The sequence below is a fragment of the Gorilla gorilla genome, chromosome 5 (genome assembly GCF_029281585.2).
Source record: "Gorilla gorilla gorilla isolate KB3781 chromosome 5, NHGRI_mGorGor1-v2.1_pri, whole genome shotgun sequence".
Classification (NCBI taxonomy): Eukaryota; Metazoa; Chordata; class Mammalia; order Primates; family Hominidae; genus Gorilla; species Gorilla gorilla.
Genome location: NC_073229.2, coordinates 191,685,237 through 191,712,798, shown reverse-complemented (window position 1 = coordinate 191,712,798; position 27,562 = coordinate 191,685,237). Strand labels below are relative to the sequence as shown.

The window sequence follows — 27,562 nt, the reverse complement described above, 5'->3', positions numbered from 1 at the left end:
GCTGCTCCCTGGTCTCTGGAGATGAAGCAGGAGGGCTTGGGGACAGCTGGGGACACGGCCCAGATGATCCGGTCCCGGCAGAAGTGACTGGCAGGGACCAGGTGAGGTGACGAGATCTGGTAGTGGGGCTGAGAGAAGGGGTCTTCCCCAGACTAAGGGGGTCATGAGTTTGGTGGGGCCGAGGACACTGGGGTATCCCCTCAGAGGAGCAGGAAAGAAGAAGCTTTCTCAGGGCTGTGAGGACCTCGGACCCTTGCCCACTTCCACAGAAACTGTCCCAATCCCCGCGGGGAAGGAACAGCCAGGGATCCGGTTACTGGTAGGTCTTGCTCTTGACCTTTGATTTGCCTCCATCAGGAGACTCTCTTTTAAACAGCATTTCTCCAATCACTGTGGTTAAACTGTTCATTCTCAGGTTTGTATACAGTGAGAAGTTTATGAATAAACAGTTGGGGTTTCGTTGGGGGCCATTCGCTTCCTAAAACCGAGAGGGTGAGGCAGGGTTGGGAGCGGCTTTCAGAGAGGACCCTGCAGGCTTGCAGGAAGCTTTGCGTTTTCTCTTTTGTTTTAGTTTTCTGATTGCTGTGAGCTTCCTAAAACTGGCATAAATGCTGTACCTATAAAATGGTGTTTCCTCTCCACGTCTTCACCATGAATTCACAAATGTCATCCTGATGGTTCAAGACTCAGACTCAACACAGTGTGGGGTCTGCCTGTGCCCCTCCAAGTGGGTGTTGATCCAGTGGTGCTGATTAAAGGGCTAAGAGTTCCCTCAGGGCCGCACGCGACCATCCACACACATTCCACTCACACCCCGAGACCATCCTGCTCACATCTGCTGACACCCATTCACATTCCCCTCACACCCGCTCACACCCCACTCACATCCCACTCACACCGGCTCACACCCCGCTCACATCCTTCTCTGGATGATCAGAGTGCATTCGGTGTCAGGCTGATCTTCTAGGATCTAAAGCATTTTCCACGGAGGATGATGGACAGCCAGGTGTGGACCGCTCAGTCCTTCCGTCTGTGGATGGTGAGAATGTGTTAGGTGTCGGGCTGATCTTCTTCTAGAAACTGAAGTGTTTTCCATGGAGGATGGTGAGAGCCTGGTGTGGACCACTCAGTCCCTCCGTCTGTGGATGGTGACAGTGTGTTAGGTGTCAGGCTGATCTTCTTCTAGAAACTGAAGTGTTTTCCATGGAGGATGGTGAGAGCCTGGTGTGGACCGCTCAGTCCCTCCGTCTGTGGATGGTGACAGTGTGTAAGGTGTCAGGCTGATCTTCTAGGAGCTGAAGTGTTTTCCATGGAGGATGGTGGAGAGCCAGTTGTGGACCTCTCAGTCCCTCCCTCTGTGGTGTCCTTTCACCTGGTCAGCTTCGGGCTTGGGAATGTGTACAGGACCCCGGGGGAGAAGAGAGGCTGTGGTTCCTGCTGGCCCTTAGGTTGAGGCTGGGGCCTTCAGCCCACACTGACGGGGTAGGGGGCTGCATTCAGGCATTGCCATAGCTCTTCCCTTCCCAACCAGGATGCTGGAGGGTCAGCTTGAGGCTGGGGAGCCCAAGGAGGGCACCCACCCAGAGGACCCGTGCCCGGGAGCTGGGGCTGCCATGGAGAAGACACCTGCAGCAGCCGAGGTCCCCAGGGAGGACGGCAATGCCGGGGAGATGCTGGTGAGCTGACCTCTGTGGGGACAGAGTTAGTCCCACCAGGCGGGACCCTGATTCCTGTCCCTGTGGCCTGTCATTGGACTTTCCCTCGCCAGACCCCTGTAGGAATGCGCCACCCTGGGACGCTGATGCTGAACTTCCTCTCAGAGGGGCACGTGGTTCTTTTCCCCTCTGCAACCTTCTCTCTTGGTGGATGGGAGGCAGGATGGGGAGTTAAAGAAAATATTAACATTCCAGCTTTTCTCCTCTAATCCAGGAGAAGACACCAGACTTTAAAAACTTCATTAACGAAAATCAGAAGGTTGACATGCCTCACATCATCCCAGCAAGCTTCCTGATTTTTATCCTTTCCTCACATCATCCCAGCAAGCTTCCTGATTTTTAGCTCCTTCCTCACCAGACCCTGTTGGACAGTGCTTGCTCTCATGAAAGTGCCATGGGTCCCTGTGGCCAGAGCCATGCAGTGAAGAGCTGTACCTCTATCACGATCCCACTTATTCTCAGAGCAAGGCTGGAGGCTCTACGGTCCAATGAAGGATGCCACGGGAAGGCTAACATGTCAGGTTGAAAATGCAGTGGCTTCCATAATTTTTAAACTGTTGACCACACATCCATGCCACCCGGTGTTTGAGACCAGCCTGGCCAACATGGCAAACCCTCGTCTCTACTAAAAATTCAAAAATTAGCCAGGCATGGTGGCGTGCACTTGTAATCCCAGCTACTTGGGATGCTGAGGCACCAGAATTGCTTGAACCTGGGAAGTGGAGGTTGCATTGAGCTGAAATTGTGCCACTGCACTCCAGCCTGGTTGACAGAGCAGGACCCTGTCTCAAAAAAAAAAAAAAAAAGAAGGAAAAAGAATGCCAGCCTCTTATTGCTGTAGTAGTGTTTTAACAAAGAATGATAATTCACTGACCATCTATATCTGGTTATATCATGTAGACTAACTCATAATAAACAGTACTCAATAAGAATAAAGCTATAGCCAGGCATGGTAGCTTATACCTGTAATCGCAGCACTTTGGGAGGCCGAGGCAGGTGGATCACTTGAGCCCAGGAGTTTGGGACAAGTCTGGGCAACACGGTGAAACCCCATCACTACTAAAAATACCAAAATTAGCCAAGTGTGGTGGTGCACGCCTGTAGTCCCAGCTACATCAGAGGCTGAGGCAGGAGGATCACTTAAGCTCATCAAGTTGAAGCTTCAGTGAGCTGAGATCATGCCACTGTACTCCAGCCTGGGTGACAGAGTGAGACCCTGCCTCAAAAAAAGAAAAAGAAAGAAAGAAAGAAAGAAAAGAAATAAAGAAAAAGGCTGCAGTAGTCCTGTTTTTCTCATCAGGTGTCCTTTTGTCCGGAAAGAGTGTTGGTCTCACATCAGAGGGGGCTTGAGTATTTTGCAGATGAATGTGCCGGTTGGGCGTCTGAGAGGTTTTCTGGTGTTCTCTTCCCAATGACAGCCATTACAGCAGCAGATCACGAGACTCCACCAAGAGCTCGGGAGACAGCAGTCGCTGTGGGCTGATGTTCACAGAAAACTCCAGAGTCATATGGATGCCTTGAGGAAGCAGAACCGGGAGCTCCGAGAAGAGCTGTGAGGTCTGCAGCAGCAGCAGTGGGAAGCCGGGAAGAAACCTGCAGCGTCCCCACACGCGGGGCGAGAATCACACACTCCGGTACCAAAGGCGCATTTGTGTTTTTGTACCATTTGCATTGTGTAAAAATAGCGTCCCCGTAAAGATGTGGGCTTTGTTGCTGGGTGACGTGGTATCTCTCACGTTCCAGGTGGTGGGAGGGCTTGCTATCTTTCCATCAGCTCCGTTTCCCACAGGTAAAGATTAAAGAACTGGATACATCAGGCCTCTCACCTGGTGCTCCAGCAGACAGAAGCACAGCCGCCTCCAGGCTGCACGTCTCACTTCTAGAATTCTAAGACATCCCATGATGTCTCAGGACAACGGCAGCAAACCCTTACTGTGGACTTTACATGGGCTAGGTAGGGGAGCTTTACCGTCTTACTCTCTACGATGACCCTATGAAAATGGATCCTATTACTAACTCCATTATGGCCATGGGTTGGAGAATGCGGAGCTGGGATTTGAACCCAGGGTGACTCCAGAGCCAGCTCAGTGGCCCGGTGTCCTTCTGTTCATCTTCTAGGACAGCTGTGTAGAAGGCGATAGAGACCTGTTGAAACGGGAAAAGTTCCCTTGTCGCCCTCGCAGGGTATGTGATGGGGGTGCAGCTCGCTTCCTCAGTGTCCCACAGCTCAAACCTCTAGGGGAGCGTAGAGACGGGCAGGCTGTGCAGCTCCAACCCCACGGCAGTGTCTAGGGGTGAATGTTTACAGCTGAAGCCCCAGTGGGCGTGTGTTACAGGGCGTTCTTTCAGTTTAGCTCTCTGTAAGCAGCTTGTGTTGATCAGCTCAGTTAGACCCTCTGCACATCACTAGGACAGAGGGCTTTCTGTATCCTGGGTTCCTGCCTCGGTGTACCTGAAAAATCAGATCACACGTGGGCTTGGAGGATGGGTGCAAGGTTTTTTCATGTGTGATGGTAGCTCTCAGCAGACGGGGGAGCCAGAACCGAGATGGAGTGGGAAGGTGGTTTTCACCTGGAGGTGGGCAGCCCAGCGGCCGGGCTCTCCTCTGACCGCCCTGATCAATCTCCCTGTCATTCCACCAGTCAATGGCTTGCTGGTGTCTGCCAGTGTGTTCCTCTCGATGCCAGCCACTTGTGTCTCTGCCCACTAGGGTCTCGGGGTCTTCACAGGCACAAGATGGGAGTGTGGCGGGCCAGGGTGGTCTTGGAAATGCTACATTTGGGCACGAAAGCAGAAATGCCTAGGTCCCTGGGCACAGGTCCGGGAGTGGAGCCCTAGCCAGGGACCTGCCCTTCTCTACCCAGGACTTTCCTGCGCCCGTCCCATATCACTGCCCTGCTCTATCCCAAAGGAAGAACCAGCATTCTCATGCTGAAGTAGTCGGTGCCTCCCAGCACCCACCTGCCTTTACAGAACACTGAGCTTTCAAGTTTGATCACATGGCTCAAAGACCGAGCCTAAGAGAGTGTGAACGTGGCCAGTGTTATCACTGCCTTGTCTGGGTTCTGTTTCCCGCACATGGATCTAAACAACTTGAATCATTAAAATTATACGTACAGCTCAGGACACACGGAACCACATGAACACCCTCCAAATGTAAGTGGGGATATTTCTCAGTGGGTTATGAAAAGTACCAACATTTCCTGTCTTCACTTATTGTGTGAACTTTTAAATCGGTACTTCCAGGACTTAGAATGTTTCCGATATGACACAGTGATTACAACACACACGCGCGCACACACACGCACACACACATGCACACACACACAGAGGCACCCACAGAGGTGCCTGCTCTGTGGAGCCAGAGGAGGCTGCTCTGTGGTCGGTTCTCCCAGCATGGCAAGAACAGCCACAAATTCCTCTACAAGAAATTACGGGCGATCTTGGAAGTTATTCCCAGTCTTCGGGAGCTCTGCGAGAGCTTTGTTTCCATGGAGATGGCTTCTGCTGCCTCAGAAAGAAAGCGGGTTTAGCCTCTCAGCACAGCAAAGCGCCCAGTCCTTCTGTAGAAGGAAGAGCGGAAGCCGGGCAGGCTGTTCCTCCGTCAGAGATAGAGAGGGAGAAATTGCCACAAATACTGGCCGGGATTGTCCACCTTCTGTGAGGAGAACCCACGAGACCCACAGGGATTTTTCCCTGCACATACCGTATGCCAGTTCCTAAAAAATAGTATCTACTGCCCCATTTGGGTCATTGTATGTTGGTTGAAATGTTACCATAACAGTAACCCCAAGAGCCAATGAAGTCTCGTCCAGTCTTCACACTCCCTACAGCTTCCATCGTTCTCTTCTTTCGAGGTTAGAGCTTGGGGAAATTCCAAATTTTTTTTTGATTCTGTGCATTGTACTGATCACCATGGGGCTATTTATAGGAAGAGGATCTATGCTCACAAGAGCATACCTGATTTGAAGAAAGGACGGGATATGTGAATTCCACACTTGAAATTCGCGTAGGTGTATCTGTGTGTAGTCGCAGTTTTAGGGACTGAGTATCTAAAAGGCTGAGGCATGAGCACCCTCGGAACGCGGGCACGGCTGTGTGGGTGAGCCACTCTGGATCTGGTATTAAGGGTTCGTTCATAGCAACCCTCTCCCCTTCTCACTCCCTCCTCCTCCTCAGAGGGGAGAGCGGGGAATAATTAAACATTCCAGACCTGACACACGTCCTCCCACCTGAAGGATCACGCTGTTCCAGGTCAGTCTGCTGATAACAGGGGAAGTTGGGAATTTGCATTTCGAATCTTAGACAAGTTGTAGAGACAACACTAGAAGGAGCATCACATTTTCCTCCACTGTTCCACATTCCCCGTTGAAGACACATGAGCCTGAAGGAAGATATGTTGGGTATTGATCACTCTGTAGCCTTTGGGATCCTGTGATCATTTTGAAACAAGGAACCACAATAAGAAACACAAAGCAAACATGGGCTCCACAAAGCTTCCTTCACAAAAGTTGGGTGAGGGTTTCTGTTCTTATCAACATGTTAGGGGAAAAACCCAGGCCAAGTCCCTCCACCTTGTACCCTAATTTTTTCTAGGACATTCCAATTATTTTGGATTGTATTAAAATTTGAATTTATCTTACCTTTGAAAATATGAACATTTTCCCTGCATTTTGTCTTTTAGGTATTGGAACCGCTTTTGGAAAAATTTCACCTCTGTCAGCTGATGAAGAGACAACGCCCAAATACGCTGGCCGCAAGAGTCAGAGTGCCACTCTCCTGGGACAAAGATCGTCATCTAACCACTTTGCTCCTCCAAAGGTGACCCTTCATGCTTATCGTCTATAAAGAGCAGCAGAGCTTCTGTACCCAAACACACACATCCCATCAGCTCCTCACCACACAGTTTCACCTCCCTGGGGGAGTGTGGTGCTCCCTGGAGTCCTGCGTTTTTCCAAGGACACGGGTGCATGCCTTTCAAACAAGATCCTAGACCACAGCACTTCCTGCTGTAGGGCAGATTCCAAGTCCTCCCAGCTGCTTCCCTCTGAGCGCACTCACGGCAGCAAGTGTCTGGCTGGGGCCGAGTGGACTCGGGGGCTTTGTTTCCGTGGGTGCCACCCACGGAGGTGATATGCGTGGCGCTCTTGCCACGCGCCATGGCCCCTGCGTCTGGGGGCTCACAGCCTCCTACGCTCTCTGCTTCTGCACTGTGGTCTTGCACCTGCTGCTTGTCAGCGTGGACTCGTCTGAACGGGGGCTGTGCCGCTTGCTTGGGGGCCACGGTGCAGGATGTTATTTTGTCTCCAACACATTTTTCCTTGTTAAAATTAGCTCCTCTTTAGAACATTCTGCTGGCCAGTGTGTCTCTTCCCATCCCAGCTTTGTGTCACCCTCACACTCGGGAGGCAAATCTCGTGAGTCCTCAGCCAGCAACTGATACTGGGTCGATGTGGATGGAGAAGACTGCCCCCCAACTCCTGAAGATGATTTATCCCCTCGCTTCTTTCCCAAAGCAACTGCTGAGCAGATAACACTTTATTCCCTGAAGGAAGATCAGAAATCTACTCTGAGCATTTGTCACAAGTAGGAAAATAGTCCTTTCAGATCCTATGAGTACAAAACATCGAAAGTCCCAGGACGGACTGCATAGGTCCAGCCTCCTGTGAGACGCGGACTTCTCTCACGCTTCTTCATTGACCTGAGTTAATCACACGTGAGCCGGGCCATGTACGAGTAAATAGATAACTGAATGGGTGGCTTATCCACGCCTCCAAAGCCTGAATTTTTAAACAGCAGAAAAGGTAGAACATTATTTTCATTATGCATTTTTGAATTGAGTTTCAAGTACTTTATTTCACTGTTGACTTTATTCTACAGTGTCGGCCATACCGTCCCTGAATTCCTCAAGAGCGTGGCTGTAAAATGGGGAATGAGAGCGTGGATGCCTCGTGTGTCCTTCTGTAGGAAGCGGGGGTAGAATCCTCTAGATTCTGTGGTAGCTGGTGTGATGTGTTGCTCAACATTTTAAAATAATATGATGGTTACTAATGCAACCACATTTATTTTCAGCCAATGAGTTTAAAGACAGAAAGAATTAACTCGGGGAAAACACGACCACAGGAAGATAGAGAGAAGAGTCCTCCCGGGAGACGTCAAGACAGAAGTCCAGCACCCACTGGAAGGCCGACTCCCGGTGCAGAAAGACGGGGGGGTGTCTGAAGACGGAAAGGTGACCTCGGAAACCTGGGTCACGCTACACTGGCCGCATGGAAAATTCAGATTCAGATGAAGTTCCAGTTAGGTCTAATAAGAGTACTCAATTTGTTATTCGAAATAGACCTAGTATTAACCTAATTATGTTATTTATTTATTTATAAATAAAAACTTTATTTATTTATTTATACATAAAAACTTTATTAATTTATTAATAAATTTTACTAATTAATTAATTAATTTTAAATAAATAATTAGCATAATTGTTTATTAACCTAATTATGTTTCTATAGATAAAACCTTACATTTCTTCAGACATGTCTTTAATGCTAAAAAAGCAAACAATTTGAATTGGGTTTTAAAAATCAATTACTTTCCCGAGCTCCGTAATTGGTATATTTCTGCAGAGTCTTTAAAAGAATTGATCTACCTTGTAGTGCTGAGCTCAGGGCTGTTGGGTGAGCCCTGGGGTCTTGCTGGAAATTGTGGATGGCTGAAGATGGCTTCGTGCTCCCAGCCTTTGGTCTCGAGGCATTGCCGGCTGCAGGGACCTTGTGACAAGGGGGGCTTCTGGCTGTCGTTGCCCCAGGTTATGCATCCATCTTCCCGAAGTCCGCAAAACTCCAGTGGCAGAAAATCACCAGCGCAGCCTTCCCAGGCCGCCACGCTGCAGGAGCAGACGGCAGCAGCCGGAGGAGCTGGTGAGCAGGGTCGGGGGCTCCTAACTGTTTCCATGCTTCCTGTAAAGTGCGGGGCTTTCTTGTGGATACGCGTGAGCAGAACATCTTACTACGGCAAGGACATGTCCTTCATGGAGCTGCCTAATTTCTGACCACTTTCGTCCCATTCCCTGGTTGGGTCCTCACCTGGGAGTCTTGCCGACACCCCTGGCCCTCCACCCCACACACAGCCCACGTGCCGGTCTCCAGGGGCCGTGGCTGGAGATTCCGAATCCTACCGGCCGCTTCCCCCTGAGCACACTCCCAGCTGAAGGCGTCTGGCTGGGCCTGGGCGGACTCGGGGGCTTTGTTTCCTTTTCTCCGTTTGCCCGCCCATGGCGTTGCTGCCACGCTGATGGAGCGCCCTCTCATCGGGCACCTGCCCGGCCTCTTTCCTGAGCCCCAGCTCTGTCCATGCAGCTGTGGGTGCTTTCTGCATTGGGGGTCCCACCGGGAAGAGCCAAGAGTGCCCCTAGGTGAGTCAGGAAAGAACTCCTTCCTCACGTTGCTGCCAGAAAATGACCATAGCAGCTTCACAACCCCCCAGGAACCTATCTCGGTAAAGAAACAGGGGCCAAGTGGTGGCCAAGCCTCAGGTGTGGTCCTTATGCACAGCATAGCCCAACCCTGTGGGCACCACTCGCCCTGGGCTGCCTGGCACCTGGACTCCTTCCCATCCTCGGCCCAGGCTTGTGTGGCCCTGCAGGGCTGAACCCGACACTGTCTTCCTCCTGGGTCCGCTCCCTGGGCCTCCTGCCCCCCAGGCTGCTTCATGGCCTCTGTGGGGAGCTTCGTAGGTAAGGCCGGTGCCATCATCTGCTTCAGACCACCCCAGGCCCTGCGTGTCCTCACAGTCCCCTCTGCGCCCCTCTGCGGGGTGGGGAAGCCCTTGCCGTCAGGTCAGCACCAGCCTGGCCGCCTTGTTCCTGCTGCCCCCTCCCCTTCAGGCCCCCAGATGAGACTTCAGTTTACTTGCTGGTGCTGGGCAGAACTGGAGGCCTTGTCTACCACACACCTGCTAGCACCTCCGCAACCTCCAGGCATCATCTCAGCTGACAGTGACGCCATCCTGGGGAAGCCCCCCCGATCCCGGGCTCTCCTGGAAGCCTGTGATGCTCCTTCACCACAGCCCCTGTCCCTTCGTAGGTCCCATAAGCCAGTGGTGCAGTGATCCGGCCTTTCTCTCCTGTGTCTGCCTCCTGCAGAACCATGAGCAGCTTCAGGGCCCAGGCAGTGCCTTTCCATCCGTGAATCTCCTGATCCATCAGAATACTCGAGAGAGAGTGACGCCCAAGAAATACTGACTGAGTGTATTCATGAAAGAATTAATGTTCCTTACAGGATCACTTGTTGAACTGACCTGACATGTGTATAGTGATCTCATGAACAAGAGAGAACCTGTGCATCCATTCACTTCAATTGGATTTAGCAATCGCAGTAGGATAATGATATTTCCACAATGTATATGCTCTGTCCCTTTAAATTTAACTTTTTGCTTTTTAGACAGAAGCTCATCAGTCTTAGGGAGTTCTGAAGGCGGATTTCTCAGCCGCGTTCAAGCTGACGAATTCGCCACTTCTTCCCCAGACAGTGCAGAGCAGCAGGTAGGTGGCTGAGTGGCTTCTGTGAGGGCAGCCCACCCGGTTCCCCTCAGGGAGACCTGAGAAGGTGACCTTTTCGTCCTGGGGAAGTGAGATTCGGAGCGGGTGTCACGAGATGGTTACATCTTCCCATCTTCTCAACAACAACAGAAAATTAAGATGATTCCAAATGTCTCTTTATTTCCTGAAGTTCAGCCTTTGAAACAGAGACTTTTTTTTATAGATTTCAGTTGGTTGCATTTAGCACATAGTCAAACAAGATTAATGTTTTTTATGACTTAAGAGTTCCCCTAGTCAGAGTTTCATTTTTTATCATTTTGATTTACAGTTCTCAGTTGACATTAATAGACTCGAAGGCAAGAATAGCAAACATACTTCTAAGCCCTAGCTAGGGGCCCACTTGTAACATGCTATATTTTACAAAAAATTTCCATAAAATGAAATTATTTTCTCTACAGCAGGAAATTCAGGCTGTGAACTTACGTATGATGTAAAACTAGGCACCTGGCGGAGAAGTCTCAGAACACGGGTCCCGCTTATTTTCTGTTCTCCTGTGAAAAGCCCACATTCTGTTCTGCCCTCTCCGACATCTTCAGTGGGGGGACGAGTGGGAATATTTTTCTTGGGATTTTATTTTGTTTGGGGATCCAGCTAATGAGTTCACCTGGAAGCCTCTGGGCTAATGATCTACATTGAGAAGCAGTTCAGCAGCCATGGCAGGTGGTGTCTCTGTGTGGTGTTTGTATCAGGTGTTAAATGTGGCAGTTGTCATTGTGGCCACCCTGACTCCAGACCAAACATACAAGTGGGAGATAAGCACTTTAATAAAACACAAAACATGGTCCAAAGTCCTGGTGCTGAGTGTCTGGGGCTCAGCCGTGCCCACCGACTTAGAGGCAGAGGCTGCAAAATGCCAGGGCAAGGTGCATTTCTCCCACCTCATACTGCAGTGTTCATGGAGACCACGGGAGATTAGGATTATGCTCTTTCTGCAGAATCTTCCTGTAAACCCACCATCTTCCCTGGAAATAGCACAGGCCATGGACACTAAGATGAAAAAGGAGGAAGTACAGGAAGAAAAACGACATCCAAATGGCAAGGCAGATGACTGCCGGCGGTCCGGTTTCCCCAGTGAATTTCCAGGAGCTCTGCACACCGCTCCCTCCAGACAGGCCATGGGGCCCTGACCTGGAGGCCAGGCATTTCTAGCATTGTTGACTGCCAGTTTATTCCCAGTAGATAAAGCAATAGGCTTTTCAGGGGGAAGATTTGTTTTAAATACTTTAAAAAAACCCCCAAAACTATAGCCTCAAGTATCTTCCAGCCACCACATTTTAGCCCTTGAGGAGAGCTCAGTTCCGGAAGGAGGCATCAAGGTGGCGGTGGTCGGCATTGACTCAGGAAGGGGTCGGAAGAGGCACCGGCTGCGGCTGCAGCTACAGTGTTTTGTGAGCTCCGAGGAGACCCAGTCCTGCCTGGGGCAGCACATCATCGCTGCTTCTTCAGCTCAACAGTTCGTTCATCTCGCGCCTCTTGCTGGCCTGTTAGAAACTGGGAGTCGGCCTCAGGCTAGCTTTGCTGAGGGAACTCTGCCTCAGTAAAAGCGAATTTATGTCTTGCAAGTGAATAAAGCATTTGGATAAATGAACAACAGGGAATGCTACTTGCAGTAACAGTTTGAATTCACTGAAATGCTTTTGTCTTTAGTGTAGTGGTTGTAGTGGTTTGTCAGGGGAGAAGGAAACCCACACCATTTGAGCACCTGACCTTGCCATCCCCATAGGCAGGTCCATGAGACATAAGTGATGCTCCTCCTTGGCTAAGTGCATGGAGGAGCCAATCGCTCAAGCTCATGAAACCACAAAGATGAGGACACAAGAGCTAGGTAACGCGCTGTGCCCTCTGCTAGCGCGATCCTTCCTTTCTCCCCACAACCAGCGGTCACCCACCTCTGCCTGCCCCCACGTCCCTGGCTCCCTGGCTCCCCCGCCCTACCTCCCAGGTCTTCAGCACTTTCCTCTTCTCGTGACTCATCTTGCGTCTACTTCTTGTGTATCTTGCATTGGATATGCCAAAGTTCTTTCCTTTTTTGTGTTTTCTTTCTTTTAATAATATAAACTCCAAAATAGATTGTATGATTCTTTTCATGTGGAACATTTAAAATATTATTTGTGCTTTATTACTTCTGAGAGTAATTGATTCTTTAAACGTTGCCGCAGTTGTTAGTGTTGGTTAAAAGTTCATCTTCAGATACAGAACTGAACACAGCCCTGCTTCATTCACCGAGTTGGCTCGGGAGTCGGTGGAGTCATCTTGGTTCAAACCCCATCAAACAGGAGGCTGTTGTCCCGGCCAGCAGGTGGCGCACACCGTCAAGGTTTGTTTGGTGGATGGTTGAAGACAGTTCTAAGAAGCCCAGCATTCGCTTTTATTCTCTTTGTATTTTCTCAGCTGAATTAACACCTATATTTCTGAGCTATGGTTAAGAGGGACGGTGTGACATAAATAACAAAAACACATTTTGCCATTTGGAATTTTCACATGCACTTCTCTTAACTCCCCAGATCTTGAGATTATTTCTCTCAGATATTTTCTTTTGCTAATCTTTACATGAGTAATATTTTCAGTGTGAAGACAAGGATATTCTTTCTACATTCCTTGTGCAGCATTATGCACATGAGGTTATATAATATTTGCTGATAGTTAATTAAAATCAACACATCTTTGGGATGGGCCGTAGGAGTGTAGAGGTCAGGAGAATGGGACGAAAAGGAAAGAAAAAGGTTCCAGGAGTAATTTTTACGTAGTAATTACCACAATTCCCATGGCCCAGGACTCTAAACTCACCAAGTCAGCGGCCGTGGAAGATCTAGACTGAAGGCCACTGTGCGACACGAGCTTATGAAAGACGGATGTTGGTGGGACAGATCATAGCACTTATTCATTACTGATAACCACATTCAGGGATGGGAATTTGGACCTGATCTACTCAGTCAGTACAATTTTCGGGGAAATATCACAGCCAGTGTCGAGAATGCCATGTAGGTGATAATCATGTAACAATTCTGGATTGAAGAAAAAATAATGAAACCACAATAATCATGCTTTACATCATTTTTCGTCTTGGAGCTTTTGTGTCTCCATAAAGGCAGAACAGGCACTGAGTGAAGGTTGTGCCATCACCACCTTCCCCGAGGCCAGCCAGAAGGAGCCGAGCATGGATAAGAAGACGACCATCATCTGGTTCTCTAACGGCGACGTGAAGAAGATCAAACCCGATCAGAGAGTGGTGTGTATAATGGATCTTTTTTTTTTTTTAAAGATCTGTCTTTTTTTAAAAGAAATCAAAACTAACTCTGTTATTAGGAAGGATTTTGCACATCTGTACACCCTTTCCTCTGGGTGTTCAGGATGGGTGGGGGGGACGGGCAGAGCACAGGCTGTGGAGGCGGGCGAGGCTGTCTATGAGCCAGGCTGTTCTGCTTCCTCGGTGCGCTCAGGCAAGAGAGATCCTGTTGTCAAGACCCTCCGATGTGCGCGGTGACACAAGAGTGCACCAGCACCCCTCCTGGCTCTGAGTTCAGTCATTGTTTTCAGCTTTTCTAAGCCTCTGCAAAATGTGGCTGATAATTAGGACTTAACTCAAAAGATGGTTATGAAAGTTAAGTAACATAGTCCATTAAATAATGTCTCTTCTGCAGAACTCTCTAGAAACACAGTGGTAAACACTTAGTACATGTGCATTGATAATAGAACTAGCATTAGTATTGCAACAAAGTTAGGCAGAGTCAGGAGCTAATCCCTGGTACAAGCTGGAGGTGAGATCCAGGGAGACAGTTTTTACAGCCAGGAGGAGGCACTGTGCCCGGCAGCCACCTCGCAGGTGGAGCAGAAAGCACGGGCTTGGGGTTCACGGGCTCGGCTGACTCGCAGCTCTGCCAGACCAGCTGTGCCAACACCAGCCAATTAATTCATCTCATCAAGCCTGAATTTCTGCATCAAAAAAATCAGGAAATATTCCCAGGTCTGGTTCTCAACTTTGGGCAATTATTCCCCCTGCCTTGAGGACATTTGCAATGTCTGGAGACATATTTGGTTGTCACAACTGGGGGTGGTGGGGGTGCTGCTGGCATCTAGATAGTGGGGCCCGGGGGTGCTGCTAAACATCCCAATGCCCAGGACAGCCCCCCAACCCCACAGAATTATCCTGCCCAAATTGTCAATAGTTCTGAGGCTGGGAAAGCCCCATTAGGTTATTATAAGGACCAAAGTTATGCCATGCATATATTGCTTGGCACCCATCAAGTACTCAGCAGCTGACAGCTGCTGTTACCATGACGATCATCACTGGTAAAAGCTGATGATGTGTCTGTGGAAGAAAGCCACAGATCACAGTAGCTGGGGGCCCACTTGATGCTGAGGAGCTGTGAGGATGCTGTCACCCCCTGGTTCAAACTACGTCTCTGTGTGTCTAGGGATCATGTATGGAAAACACAGATGCTGAGCAACCTGGAGGTCGTCTAGGCAAGGTCTCCAGGGCGGCAATGTTTTTGTCCGGATAATTCAGGGTATAACTTGATTCTAACTTAAGAAAATTTGGGTAATTTCCAAAACCGATTGTAAATAAGGTGAGATAAGGGAGGTCAGGGCAGGGTTTGTAGTGCATTGAGAATAGTCTCTTAGAACCCACACATTACCAAATTGTATTCTAAACATTTCCTTCTTTAGAATGATCAGTTTCCCTGTTGTGAGCCAAGCTTTGGGTACAAATGTAGAGGCACAGGGTGCAGGAGTTCTGAAAGACTGCAGAGCGCGCCTCTGTTTTTTGTGTTACTTGCTTTAATGAGAGGCGCCTACTTGTGGCTCTGTGATTTTATCCCAGCTAAGCCTCTTGACCCTTTCTGAGGGTGGATGTTAGAAGCCCCGAGTGTGGACACAGGCGTGGTGTGCCCACCACGTGCTCTTCCACCGACCTGAACTAACTTGCATGCTCCCTTTTTTTGCAGGGAAATGCAAACAAAGAGTTTGGATGACCCCCTTTAGACGGTGGCCTGTGTTACGCCACTGCCCAGTGGAGGAATCTGTGACACTGATCTCATAGCCTGCCCCAGCCTTTCATTGTGAGGTCTAGGTTTCCATCACTTTGGAGTAGGAAATAGCTGTTTCTTAGCCAAATGTGGGGGTGTAGGGAGGCAGAGTGTGGCAATATAAGAATTGATGCGGTAAGGATGAATCAGTGGGAGAGAACAGGGCCTGGCACAGGCCTTGGAAGGACGTCCTCCTGTTCTGACCTTCTGCGTGGTCAGAGGGAATGGCCACTGCAGGCCAGCGAGTGTGCACCTCCCCAGGTCTCCTGACAGCACCTCTGTTCCCCTCAGACCTCTCTGGTCTCCAAAGGGAACCCTGACCCCAGCGAGGAGCCTGAGCTTGGACTTGATGATTACTGGGATGATGCAGAATTGAGCATTTGTGGCTTTCTTCTGACATTTGGACAAATTTCCCCCATGTGAGAAAAATGCCTTTAAAATAATTGGAGGGAAATACTCCCTTCGACTTCAGTGTCACGATTTTTCTAAATAAGTCACCTCTCCTATTCTCTCCTGCCTTCTCTCAGCCTTTCTTTGACGGGCAGTGATGCTCTTGCCATGATAGATGGCAGACATGCAGTGACACGCTGCGGTCCCAGAGCTCAGGAGAGAGTGGATGCCTGTCCGTGGTCCCACTTCAAAATAAACATGTACATCCCACAGTTTTCTAGTTCTGGACCCTTAATTTTTTAATAATTCCCCCTTCCCTACTTATAGTCAAGGCTCGCTTGACCATAAGGAATGTCCCCTCCCCTCCCGGATGACTGTCCTCTTCCAAAGCAGCTCCTTCCCCTCTTCTTTTCCCCACTTTATTGGAAACCAGAGGGGGTCACCATGATGGGAAACTTCACAGTAACGTGACAATTCAAGAGGCACAACCCGGGGAGTGTTTCTGTTGTTTGGAGCTGCTGGGAGACCCTTGGTCTACGAGCTGTGGGGTTTGGGTCTTAGGGCTCCCCACTCATATTCACTATGCTGGACCTGGACCTCCTGCAGGCCCCCAAGGCTGCCAGGCCCAGCAAACTCTAGCTCAGAGCCCACCAGGTGAAGGCCTGGGAACTCCACCTCGGTCCAGTCCTCTCTCCCACGAGCCTAGAGCCACAGTGTCTTGACTTTTGGGCTTGGGTGACAAGCCCTCCCCACATGCCCCCTTGCTGTGGAGGGTGCCCATGGACAAGGTCAGCCCACTCCCACCTGCTGGGATGGTGCTTTTACCCACCTGCAGGAAGGACTTTACTAGATTAAATCCAGGTTCAAAATGATAACATAGACTACCTCCCAACGAGGTGTTTCTGGTGCTTACAGATTTACTATCATGCAAATGCTCAGACAATGCACACGACCTACCCTGATGGTTTGGAAGTTGTGCAGTTTCCTAACAAGCAGACAGGTGAGTGACATCACCAGGAACCCGCGTGGGTAGGTGCCTTTGCATGTGAGTGTGTAGAGGTGTGAAGACTTGCAGGTTAGCAGATACCTGAGCCCTGTAGGCAAGTTCCCCACAGCAGCAGCTGTCCAGATAATTTGGGGCTTACCCTGCTTAATGCATGTTTTCCTGGTTCTTATCCAAGAGCTGTGAGCCCGTGGCTTCTGTGCGGGTGTGTAAGTGCACCCAGGTCTGGATGCCTCTGTAAACGCCGTCAGACCTTAGTCAGGGGCTTGTGTTTCAGCTTTTCAGGTGGGCCTGGCTACATGGCTCGAGTAACAACCGAGATAAATGGGCGTTACTTATTCGCACAGCCCGGTCAGCTCATTGTCCTAAAAGCCACCACATTCTTTTCTGAAGTCTCACCTGGACTCTAAAATGCCATCCTCTGGGTAACCCCTGGGTCTCTTGGGAACTGGGCTGCACAGCAGGAGGTGAGCGGAGGGCAAGCCAGGGAAACTTTATCTGTATTTACAGCCACTCCCCATGGATCCATTATACCTGAGCTCCGCCGCCTTCAGATCAGTGGCAGCATTTGATCCTCACAGGAGCACAAACCCTACTGTGAACTGCGCACGCAAGGGATCTAGGATGCGTGCTCCTTGTGAGAATCTAATGCCTGATGATCTGTCACTGTCTCCCGTCACCCCCAGATGAGACCCTCTAGTTGCAGGAAAAAAAGCTCAGGGCAGCCAGACACAGTGGCTCACGCCTGTAATCCCAGCACTTTGGGAGCCCAAGGCAGGCCGATCATAAGGTGAGGAGTTTGAGACCAGCCTGGCCAACATAGTGAAACCCCATCTCTTCTAAAAAAACAAAAAATACAAAAATTAGCCAGGTGTGGTGGCAGGCGCCTGTAATCTTAGCTACTCGGGAGGCTGAGGCAGGATAATCACTTGAACCTGGGAGGCGGAGGTTGCAGTGAGCCAAGATCGTGCCATTGCACTCCAGCCCGGGTTACAGTGCGAGACTTCATCTCAAAAAAAAAAACCTCAGGGCTCCTACTTGTTCTACATTGTGGTGAGTTGCATAATTATTTCATTATGATGTAATAATAATAGAAATAAAGTGCACAGTAAATTTAGTGCAGTGGAATCATCCAACCTTCCCACAACCCACACCCATGCCAGTCCGTGGAAAAATTGTCTTCCACAAAACTGGTCCCTAGTGCCAAAAAGGTTGGGGACCACTGCATTAGATAATGAGAGAACTGTGTTAAAAATATCCCAGTTTGGGCCAGGCACGGTGACTCACACCTGCAATCCCAGCACTTTGAGAGGCCGAGGTGGGCGGATCACCTGAGGTCAGGAGTTCGAGATCAGCCTGGCCAACATGGTGAAACTCTGTCTCTACTAAAAATACAAAAATTAGCCGGATGCAGTGGCGGGCACCTGTAATCCCAGCTTCTCAGGAGGCTGAGGTTGGACAATCGCTTGAACCCAGGAGGCAGAGGTTGCAGTGATCCCATATCACTACATTCCAGCCTGGATGCATAGCAAGACTCCATCTCAAAAAAAAAAAAAAAAAAAAAAAAAAACCAAAAAAACCCTAGTTTGGTTATGAATTTACTAATATTTATTTGTAATTTCTTTTAGTTAGTAAATATATGCCTGGTATATCTGTTTCTATTCCTTCTTTTGCTATTTTTAAATCTTTACCTTTAAATACGATCTTATAAGAAACAGACATTAAGAAAAATATACAATCTGAAAATAACTTTCCTTTTAACCTGAGGTTTTACTGCATAAACAGAAAATGTATCAGTGTCCTTTCTGTCCTCTACAACCAAATCAAGAGTCTTTTAGTTCGAATTCTCCTCCCCAATCTTTCATGCCATTGTGTTGGCTTCTGCCAGGATTTTTACTCTAACTTGATTTTCACCCTCAGTATTAGTTATGATTATTACCGTGGTGTTTATGTAACCAGTGTTTACTTTAAACTTTTTAAATTTATGCAGAATTTGGGATTCTTCTTTCTTGTATTTCGGGCCTTTCTTCTTGGCACAATTTCCTTCTACTTGATGAGCATGAGGAGACGGGGGCAATCAGCCCTTTTGGCTCATCTGAAAATGTCCTTTGTTTTGCCTTGTTCATGAGTGGTCGTTCGTCCTGATGCACCTTCTGACCCCTCATCCCATAGCTATTACATGGCCACCCTGTGGCAGGCATTGTTTTAGGGCTAGGGATCCAGCAGTGAGCAAATTTGTGAAAAGTTCTTATTTCATGACATTTTATTGGAGGGAAGCATAAAGTAATCAGGTAAAAATAAAAATCAATATAAAATATCAGTCTCTATGAAAAGCTAGAGAGAAAAACAAGAGGGTAGGAAGCAGAGACGGAGAGTGCTGGGCTGCTGCCCTAGGGGGCCATCTGTAGGCTGTTGAGAGCCTCACTGAGGGGGATATTTTAGGGAGCCATGAGTGATGTGAGAGAGGGAGCTGTGTGCGTGTCAGGAAGAACATTCTAGAGTGAGAAAGAGCCGTGAAAAGTGTGTGGTGTGTCTGAGGAAGAGCAAGGAGGCCGATGTGGCAGGGGTACAGGAGATGAGGTCGAAGTGCTGGGACCAGGCCGTGTAGACCATTGTGGAGAAGCCATTGGAGAGTCTTGAGCAATGGAATGACAGTGATTTTTCTGAGCGTGTTGAGGACTTTATTCCACTCCCACACGGTGCCTGCTGGAGGATCTGATGGTGGACTAATTTCTTCCTTCGAACGTGATTTTTTTTTTTTACTTGCTGCATTTAAGAACTCTTCTGTCTCCAGTTACATTATGAGATGTCTAGTTATGGATTTAATTTTGTTCATTGTATTGGGGATTTGTTGTGCTTTTTTTTTTTTTTTTTGAGACGGAGTCTCGCTCTGTTGCCCAGGCTGGAGTGCAGTGGCGTGATCTCAGCTCGCTGCAACTTCTGCCTCCCCAGTTCAAGTGATTCTCCTGCCTCAGCCTCCCAGGTAGCTGGGACTACAGGTGTATGCCACCATGCCTAGTTAATTTTTTGTATTTTTAGTAGAGACGGAGTTTCACCATGTTAGCCAGGATGGTCTTGATCTCCTGATCTCGTGATCCGCCCGCCTCAGCCTCCAAAAGTGCTGGAATTACAGGTGTGAGCCACCGCAGCCAGCCTGTTGTGCATCTTAAATATAATCACTGTGTCTTTCAGAAGCTATGGTTGCCAGATTTAGCAAATAAAAATGCAGGATGCCCAGTTGAATTTGAATTTCAGGTGAATAATAAATGATTTTTTCTACCATGCAGTATGTGGGACATACTTACACTAAAAAGTCATTTGTAGTTTATGTGAAAATTCAGATTTAACTGGGTGTCCTATAATTTATCTGGGATCCCTATCAAGTTCAGGGAAATTCACAGCTATTATCTTTATCTATCTTACCTTTCCTCCACATCCAATTATAGCTGCATGACACCACCTCATTCTAGCGTCTTTCCCTCTTCACATATTATATTTTCTTGTTATCATCTGGGTAAATTATTTATCTATTTCCTCAGTTTTCTCTTCAGCTGAGTATTATGTGCTATTTAATACATCATTTTAGCTTTAATTTTGAAGACTATATTGATTTTATTTGTTCTTTTTCAAATCCACCAAGAATTTTTTTCTCTTTCATTTTTAATTTCCCACTTTAATTTTTAAAATATTCTACAAACATTTGCCTTGTCATCAGTTTCTGGTAGCACCACGCTTGCCGTGTCGGAGCTCCGCGTGACACTGGCTGCTGCTAGCTTGTCTCTGCTTCCAATACTTCTGGCACTTCCTCATGGTGTTGCACTTCCTCACCTATTTTATGTTTGTGCTGGCAGCCTGTGTTGGTGGCGATCCTATGGGGCCCAGTCTGGGAGATAGTATCCAGAAAGCTTTGTGTTTGCTTCTGCCAGGTGTCCCAGGGCACGGCCAGCCTGGGATCACTTCACGTTAGCTTCTTAGTTTAAGGTGTCCCAGGTACAGGTAGCAGAACTGCAATTGCTAAGGGTAAATGAGGGTCACCCTGTAGTGACACATTCTTTGGAAAGAGCTCAGAGAGAGACAGCAACACTCCTTGGTGCTCTCCATCTGCCGACAGGGAGATATTTTCTAGTTCCCTCTTTCCTTGGGGCTCTAGCCTTCAGCGAGTGTCCTCTTTAAGCATGGATGCAGTTCCAATTCCCAGACAAAGCCCTTCATCCTATCCCAGCAGAGCGACTAAGGGCCAAACCTCCTGGAGACTGCAGAGGTCACCAGGGCAGCCGCAGGTCAGGTTCGAGTCTGCGTTCCAGCACCCTCTGGGATTTGTAGCCCCTTCCATGAACTTGGGTGCTCATTTCCCAGGGATTTTGTGATTTGCTTGAGCATTCCTCGGTATTTGTAGTGGATGTGTGGCTGGGATGTCTGATCTGCCCCATTGCCAGGGCAGAATCAAGGCCGCTGTGGGGCATCTGCTCCTCCGTGACACAACGGACCTCCAGATGGGCCCTTGAAGCTGCTGAGACTCACATTGTCCTATGAATTCCTGGCTCCCACCCTTTTTCTTTTTGTCCTAATATTTCAGCCAGTGCAGCTGTGTGTCTTGTTAGAATGTTTGCCTTCACAAGCTGTCATTTAGGCTCTGACTGGGCACATAGCAGCAAAGTGGGCACTAGAGCATTTGTTTTCTTGAGTGACCTCCAGCAAACATTCGACAAAGAAAAATTACACTTGCTAGTTTGCAAAGGCCACGCTGAGCGATTGATTAATATTAACGCCAGTCTTCTGAAAAAGACAAGTATTTATAGGTCTGTATTTTATTTTTGTTTAAAAGACCTAAAACTTTGACTCTCAGCTGGTCCATGTAGAAGGTCTCTGATCAGTTAATTTTCCAGCAGGAATTCTAAGTTCTGTTACTGTTCTTGGATATATTTATCATACGTTCAACAGTTCTGCCTATGGCTGGTATTTCAAGAACAGAGTGAAACGGAAGTCCCATTTTTCCCACTCCTTCCATTTTACAGGTGCAATTGTGTGTCACATGCATGTTTCTTATACATTCATACAAATCAGCCAAGAGTCAGGCATTGATATGTACCAGGCAGGGAGTGAATTCAGTTGCTCTCAGCTGTTGACCCAAAGAAGAGCCCCCAGTTTCTGCAGGGTGTTCCATTAATATACAACCGGAAAACAATCTTTTACCATTTTGTGCTAAAAATTATTTTAAGGGGTAGAATTTTTCCTCAGTTGTCAGATTCTTCACTGTATTCATTTTTCTTAAATACAGTTTGTGGGCTGGGCATGGTGCTCACACTAGTTATCCTGGTGCTTTGGGAGGCCACAGTGGGAGGGTCTCTTGAGGCCAGGAGTTAGAGAGCACCTGGGAAACATACCAAGACCCTATTCCTACAAAAAAATAAAATATTAGCTGGGCATCGTGGCATGCTCTTATAGTCCTAGCTATAAGACTTGGGAGGCTGAGGCAGGAGGATCACTTGAGCTCTGAGTCTGAGGCTGCAGTGAGCCATGATCACACCATTGCACTCCAGCCTGGGTGACAGAGCGAGGCCTTGTCTCTAAATACACACATACACACACACACACAGAGAGAGACAGACACACACACAGTGTGTGTGTGTGTGCTGCCCCTTATCTGCCAGAAACTGCTAACAGTGGACAATACAAATGAAAAAGAAGCAAATGGATATTAAAGGAACAAATGGAGGCCGTGCGTGGTGGCTCATGCTTGTAATCCCAGCACTTTGGGAGGCCGAGGTGGACAAATTACTTGAAGTCAGGAGATCGAGACCAGCCTTGCTCACATGGTGAAACCCTGTCTCTACTAAAAATACAAAAATTAGCCAGGTGTGGTGGCGAATGCCTGTAATCCAAGCTACTCAGGAGGCTGAGGCAGGAGAATCGCTTGAACCTTGGAGGTGGAGGCTGCAATGAGCTGAGATCACACTACTGCACTCCAGCCTGGACAACAGAGACTCCATCTCAATGAAAAAAAGAACAAATGAAAACTCATCAATTAAGTTTAATTCGGCAGCTTTTCTTTTTTTCACAAACACATCAAGCAGCTGTGAATGTACCCCACATGCAGGCACTGTAATCACCTTCCTGTTCCTGTAATGAAATAGACGCAGTGCAGCAGTATTTCAGCAGGCTCCACAGCGAGTTCCTCAGCGTCCAAGGGTTCTGTCTCCAGTACAAGGTGAAAATCACTGTTATTCATCCCTGGAGGATACCATAGAGGGTGAATTATGGCTCTTTCCTACAATTTATTATCCAGCTGAAAACTGCAAATCAATATGAAAATGTCAAGTTGAATGTTTACCATAGCAAGAGTCAAAAGCATTCAGAAGCACAGGGCACCGACTGTGGGGTTAATAATGGAGATTTGACCTCAAACATAGGGACTCAGGGAGTCAGACAACGTATGGGAGGGAAAGGAAACTTTCAGCCAGGAAGATCACTTGAGCAAACTTGGGAGAATCTAAATTTTGTGTCTTAATGAGACCAAGATCATTCTGCCTAGAGCAAGATGTTCAAGTGTAAAAAAATGATAAGAGCAAGTACAAAAATGCATGTTGAATACCGGTTCTTTATGGAGTGTGCCTTATCCTGTTCAGGCTGCCATAGCAAAGTGCCGTAGACTGGCTGGCTTGTCAACAACGGTGTTGGGGCTGGAAGTCCATAACGAAGGTGCCAGCAGCTTCACTGTCTGGTGAGGGCTGCTGCCTGGTTCACAGACGGCATCTTCTCATTGCAGCTTCACATGGTGGAAGGGGCGAGACAGCTCTCTGGGGTCCCTTTAGTAAAGGTGCTAATCCCATTCACGGGGCCCCACCCTCATGACCACGTCACAGCCCAAAGGTCTCATCTCCCAACACCATTGCTTTGGGGATTAGGTTTCAACATACGAATTTGGGGAGGACACAGCATTCAGCCCATAGTAGAGCAGTCACCACAAAGTAGATTTAAGCAGCTAAGTGACACAAGTGTCCTGGTTTAGAAATATAAATTTAGTGAATTTGCAATGATAGATGTGTATGTTGTTTACAACCTGGTTGAAACAGTGAAACACAGCAAATGTGCTCTCAGATGTTCACACAGTTTTTCTTCTTGAGTATTTTCATACAGTATTGAAGTCCTTAAACTTTTATTATAAGTAGGATTGCCAGATTTAACAAATAAAGATTCAAGTCCCTCACTGAATTTGAAATATCAGATAAACAACAGTAATTTTTGGTATAAAAGTATGTTCCATGTACTATTTGAAATATACTTATGTTAAAAATTATTCATCATTTGGCCAGGTGTAGTGGCTCACGCCTGTAATCCCAGCACCCTGGGAGGCCGAAGCAGGCAGATCATCTGAAGTCAGGAGTCTGAGAGCAGCCTGGCAAACATGGTGAAACCCTGTCTCTACTAAAAATACAAAAATTAGCCAGGTGTGGTGGCGAATGCCTGTAATTCCAGCTACTCAGGAGGCTGAGGCAGGAGAATCGCTTGAACTGGGGAGGTGGAGGTTGCAGTGAGCCGAGATCATGCCATTGCACTCCAGCCTGGGCAACAGAGTGAGACTCTGTCTCAAAAAAATAATAATAATAAAAATAAATTATTCATCATTTATCTAAAATTCAAACCTCACTGGCCATTTTGTATTATACCTGGCAATCCTAGTTATAAAGCCAGATGATTAGAAAATACTCTCTGTAGCTCACGCCTGTAATCCCAGCACTTTGGGAGGCGTTGGCGGGCGGATCACGAGGTAGAGAGATCACGACCAGCCTGGCTAACACAGGGGGAAACCCCGTCTCTACTAAAAATACAAAACATTAGCCGGGCCTGGTGGCAGGCGCCTGTAGTCCCAGCTACTCGGGAGGCTGAGGCAGGAGAATGGCGTGAACCCGGGAGGCGGAGCTTGCAGTGAGCCGAGATCTTGCCACTGCACTCCAGCCTGGGCGACAGAGTGAGACTCTGTCTCAAAAAAAAAAAAAAGAAAAGGAAAGGAAAGAAAATACTCTCTGTAAATCTCATGAATATTTTATAGATTATTTGGATAGAACATGTTTCTAAACAGAGTCAATGTAACATACACTGAAAAACTGCATTCTGCAGAAAAATTCTACCCCAATGGCTCCAAAGAAATCGTGTTTCCCGACGGGACGGTGAAACATCTCAAGGATGGACAGGAAGAGACCTTATTTCCTGATGGGACAATCGTAAGGGTGGAAAGGTCAGTAAAGTCAGACAATGCGAATTCGAAACATCCCCAGTTTTTGTTTGTGTATTTAATAATTTCTTTATATTAATTTAGATTTTTGCAAACATTTAAGTGCTTGTATAAAAAAAAGAAAATAATGCCATTGACTCTAGAAGTTTTGTCTTACGGCCTTGATTTGAATCCCTTTCTACAGACTGTGGGTTTCAAATGGACTTTTAGGTATTTACTTCACCAACATTAGCTTCGTTTGAATTATAACCGTAAAAATCACTCCAGTCTTCAGCGCTCACCTCAGACCACTAGTCTAGAAGCCCGAGTCTATTGCAGAACATGTGCAAGCAAATGTTTAAGGCACACCAAGGAAGAGCTCATCAGAGCTGCTATTTCAATGCTAGTTTGTGCAGAAAGTAAAGATCCACTCAGCTGCCCGAGGGAGAGTGTGGGAAGTTGTTTTAGACCTTCCATGTCTTTCCTGATATCAAAGTGAACACGGAGCGCTGTGGGCTGTGTCTCCTCGCTGCCCCGCCTCCGCCCTTTCTCTGAGGTCTGAGGTCTCCTGCTCTCACCATTTCTCCCTTGGGCCATTACAATAGACTCCCCCAGCTTCCTCACAGCAGTCAGAACCTTCCCTGTCACCTCCCGGGCCACTTTTCTGAAACGATTCAATGTGTGTCTCTGTCACTCCCTGTGTCAACCCTGCCGTCCCTCTCACCATCAGAGCCAGCTGTCAGCACAGGCTTCAGCCTGCAGGTGAGCAGACGCGGCCGACCTCCCGCCCCGCCTCCTGGCCCTCCCCACCTGCCCTCTCTCACCCACACCGAGTTTCTGCCGATTCCCTGAGCCCCCCGTGCACCTTTCCTGCCCCTGCCCGTGGCCTTCTGCACCCTCATCTAATGAGATTTGGAAGGAGGGCTCCAGACCCCGGTGGGGGCATTATTCTGTGCTCCCCCAACCCCCACTGGCCTCCACCCTGGCAGCATTGGCCCTGGCGCAGGCCGCCTTACCATGATTTTCTCCTCTCAGGAACGGCGACAAAACCATTGTGCTCAGCAACGGGCAGAAAGAAATCCACACAGCCCAGTTCAAGAGGAGGGAGTACCCGGATGGCACCGTCAAGACTGTGTATTGCAGCGGCTGTCAGGAAACCAAGTATGCCTCCGGGAGGGTTAAGATCAAAGATGAAGCTGGAAATGTCATCCTGGATGAGAAGCAGATGAGCCCTCAACACGCAGCATCACATGGGAAATGCCAATTGCAGATTTTTCCTAAAACAGACAAAAACTAATAACATATTAGCTGCCCTAAATGATCTTGGAGAGCCACCAAAACTTTAGGACTACCCAAGTCATCTAGAAATTGCAAAGGAAAAGACATTCTCTCCTCTATTTAGGAAACTTGGTTAGAGCAGCACCCGTCAGAGAACAGGAGGCTCACAAAAGAACGATTTTCAGTGCCCCCAGCAAGGCTGCACCCTCTTTGATCATCACAGGGGCCATTTCTGCCTTGTGATGGACCCAGGAGGTCTCTGCAGAGCAAGTGTCCTTGGACCAGCTGATTCACAAAGTGCTGAGCCCCTCTTCCCTGTGTGGCCCACCCCAGGCACGGCTCATTCCTCCAGAATTATAGAAGCTCAGCCTGGCCTGTTCCCCTCTGGTCACTGACACCCCTGTCCTCGCTGGGACAAGAGGGAGACAATTCTAGTCACTACAAGGACACCCAAGGGGCGTCCGAGTCAGGGCTCCAATAGTGCAGTTATTATGGCCTCTCGCAGCCCAGGGAGCATGTCGCCTCCTGAAACTCGAGATTTCTTAAATCCCAATATAAAAATGATAACCAGTTACTTACTTCTTTTGTTGTTTTGCAGGCCACCTAGAAATACAAAATGCCAATTCACCTAATTTTTATACTGAAATGTAGATGCCCCCAACATGATTTTGGAAAGATATAATTTCTTGAAAATCTTATAAGAAGATGCATAGTTAATTTTTTTCCATTATGTACTCATGTTTTTATGAAATACAATACCATATTTTAGGGCCAGGGATTATTTTAACCTTAAAATTGTGCATGCATCATTGTAGTCCTCAATATTTGGTAATGCTATTTAAAGTGACTCAAGAAGCATGTGCTATCTGGCTTTGAAGGAAAAAAAAGGAATTCTACTACAATTACAGTGGATGGAGGCCTTTTCTTTTCAGATGAATGCTAAAGCAATGCAAGGCTGTTTGTCAGGCATAACTGGCAAAACAAATCCGTTATTAAAAAGCTACTTTGCATTTGGCTGAAAGAATGGACTTGCCTATTGCTTTGATTGTTTTGAATCAGCTTATACTAAGAATTGTCACTGAAGCAAACAAAACGATACACAGCTGTACTCAAAAAATGCACTTCTCATTATCTGTGGGAGATCGGGGAAGAAACAAACATGCAATTTTATCAGGAAGCCGTGCTCAGGCATCAGATCACCTGCCTGACTGGAAGTTTTCATTAAATATCATCTGCAGTACACTCTCCAATAGTGATGGGTGTAAAATCTGTCATCCAAATAGGATTAATTCAGTGTGTGCATTCAGCGGGAAGCCCTTCGTGGAATATACATTCTGTGAT

At 47.9% G+C, this 27,562-nt stretch overlaps 1 pseudogene; it reads left to right on the top strand.

Moving 5' to 3' along the window:
• Positions 1–26,982, top strand: LOC101141889 (putative T-complex protein 10A homolog; annotated as a pseudogene).
• Positions 26,983–27,562: the final 580 nt, after the last annotated feature.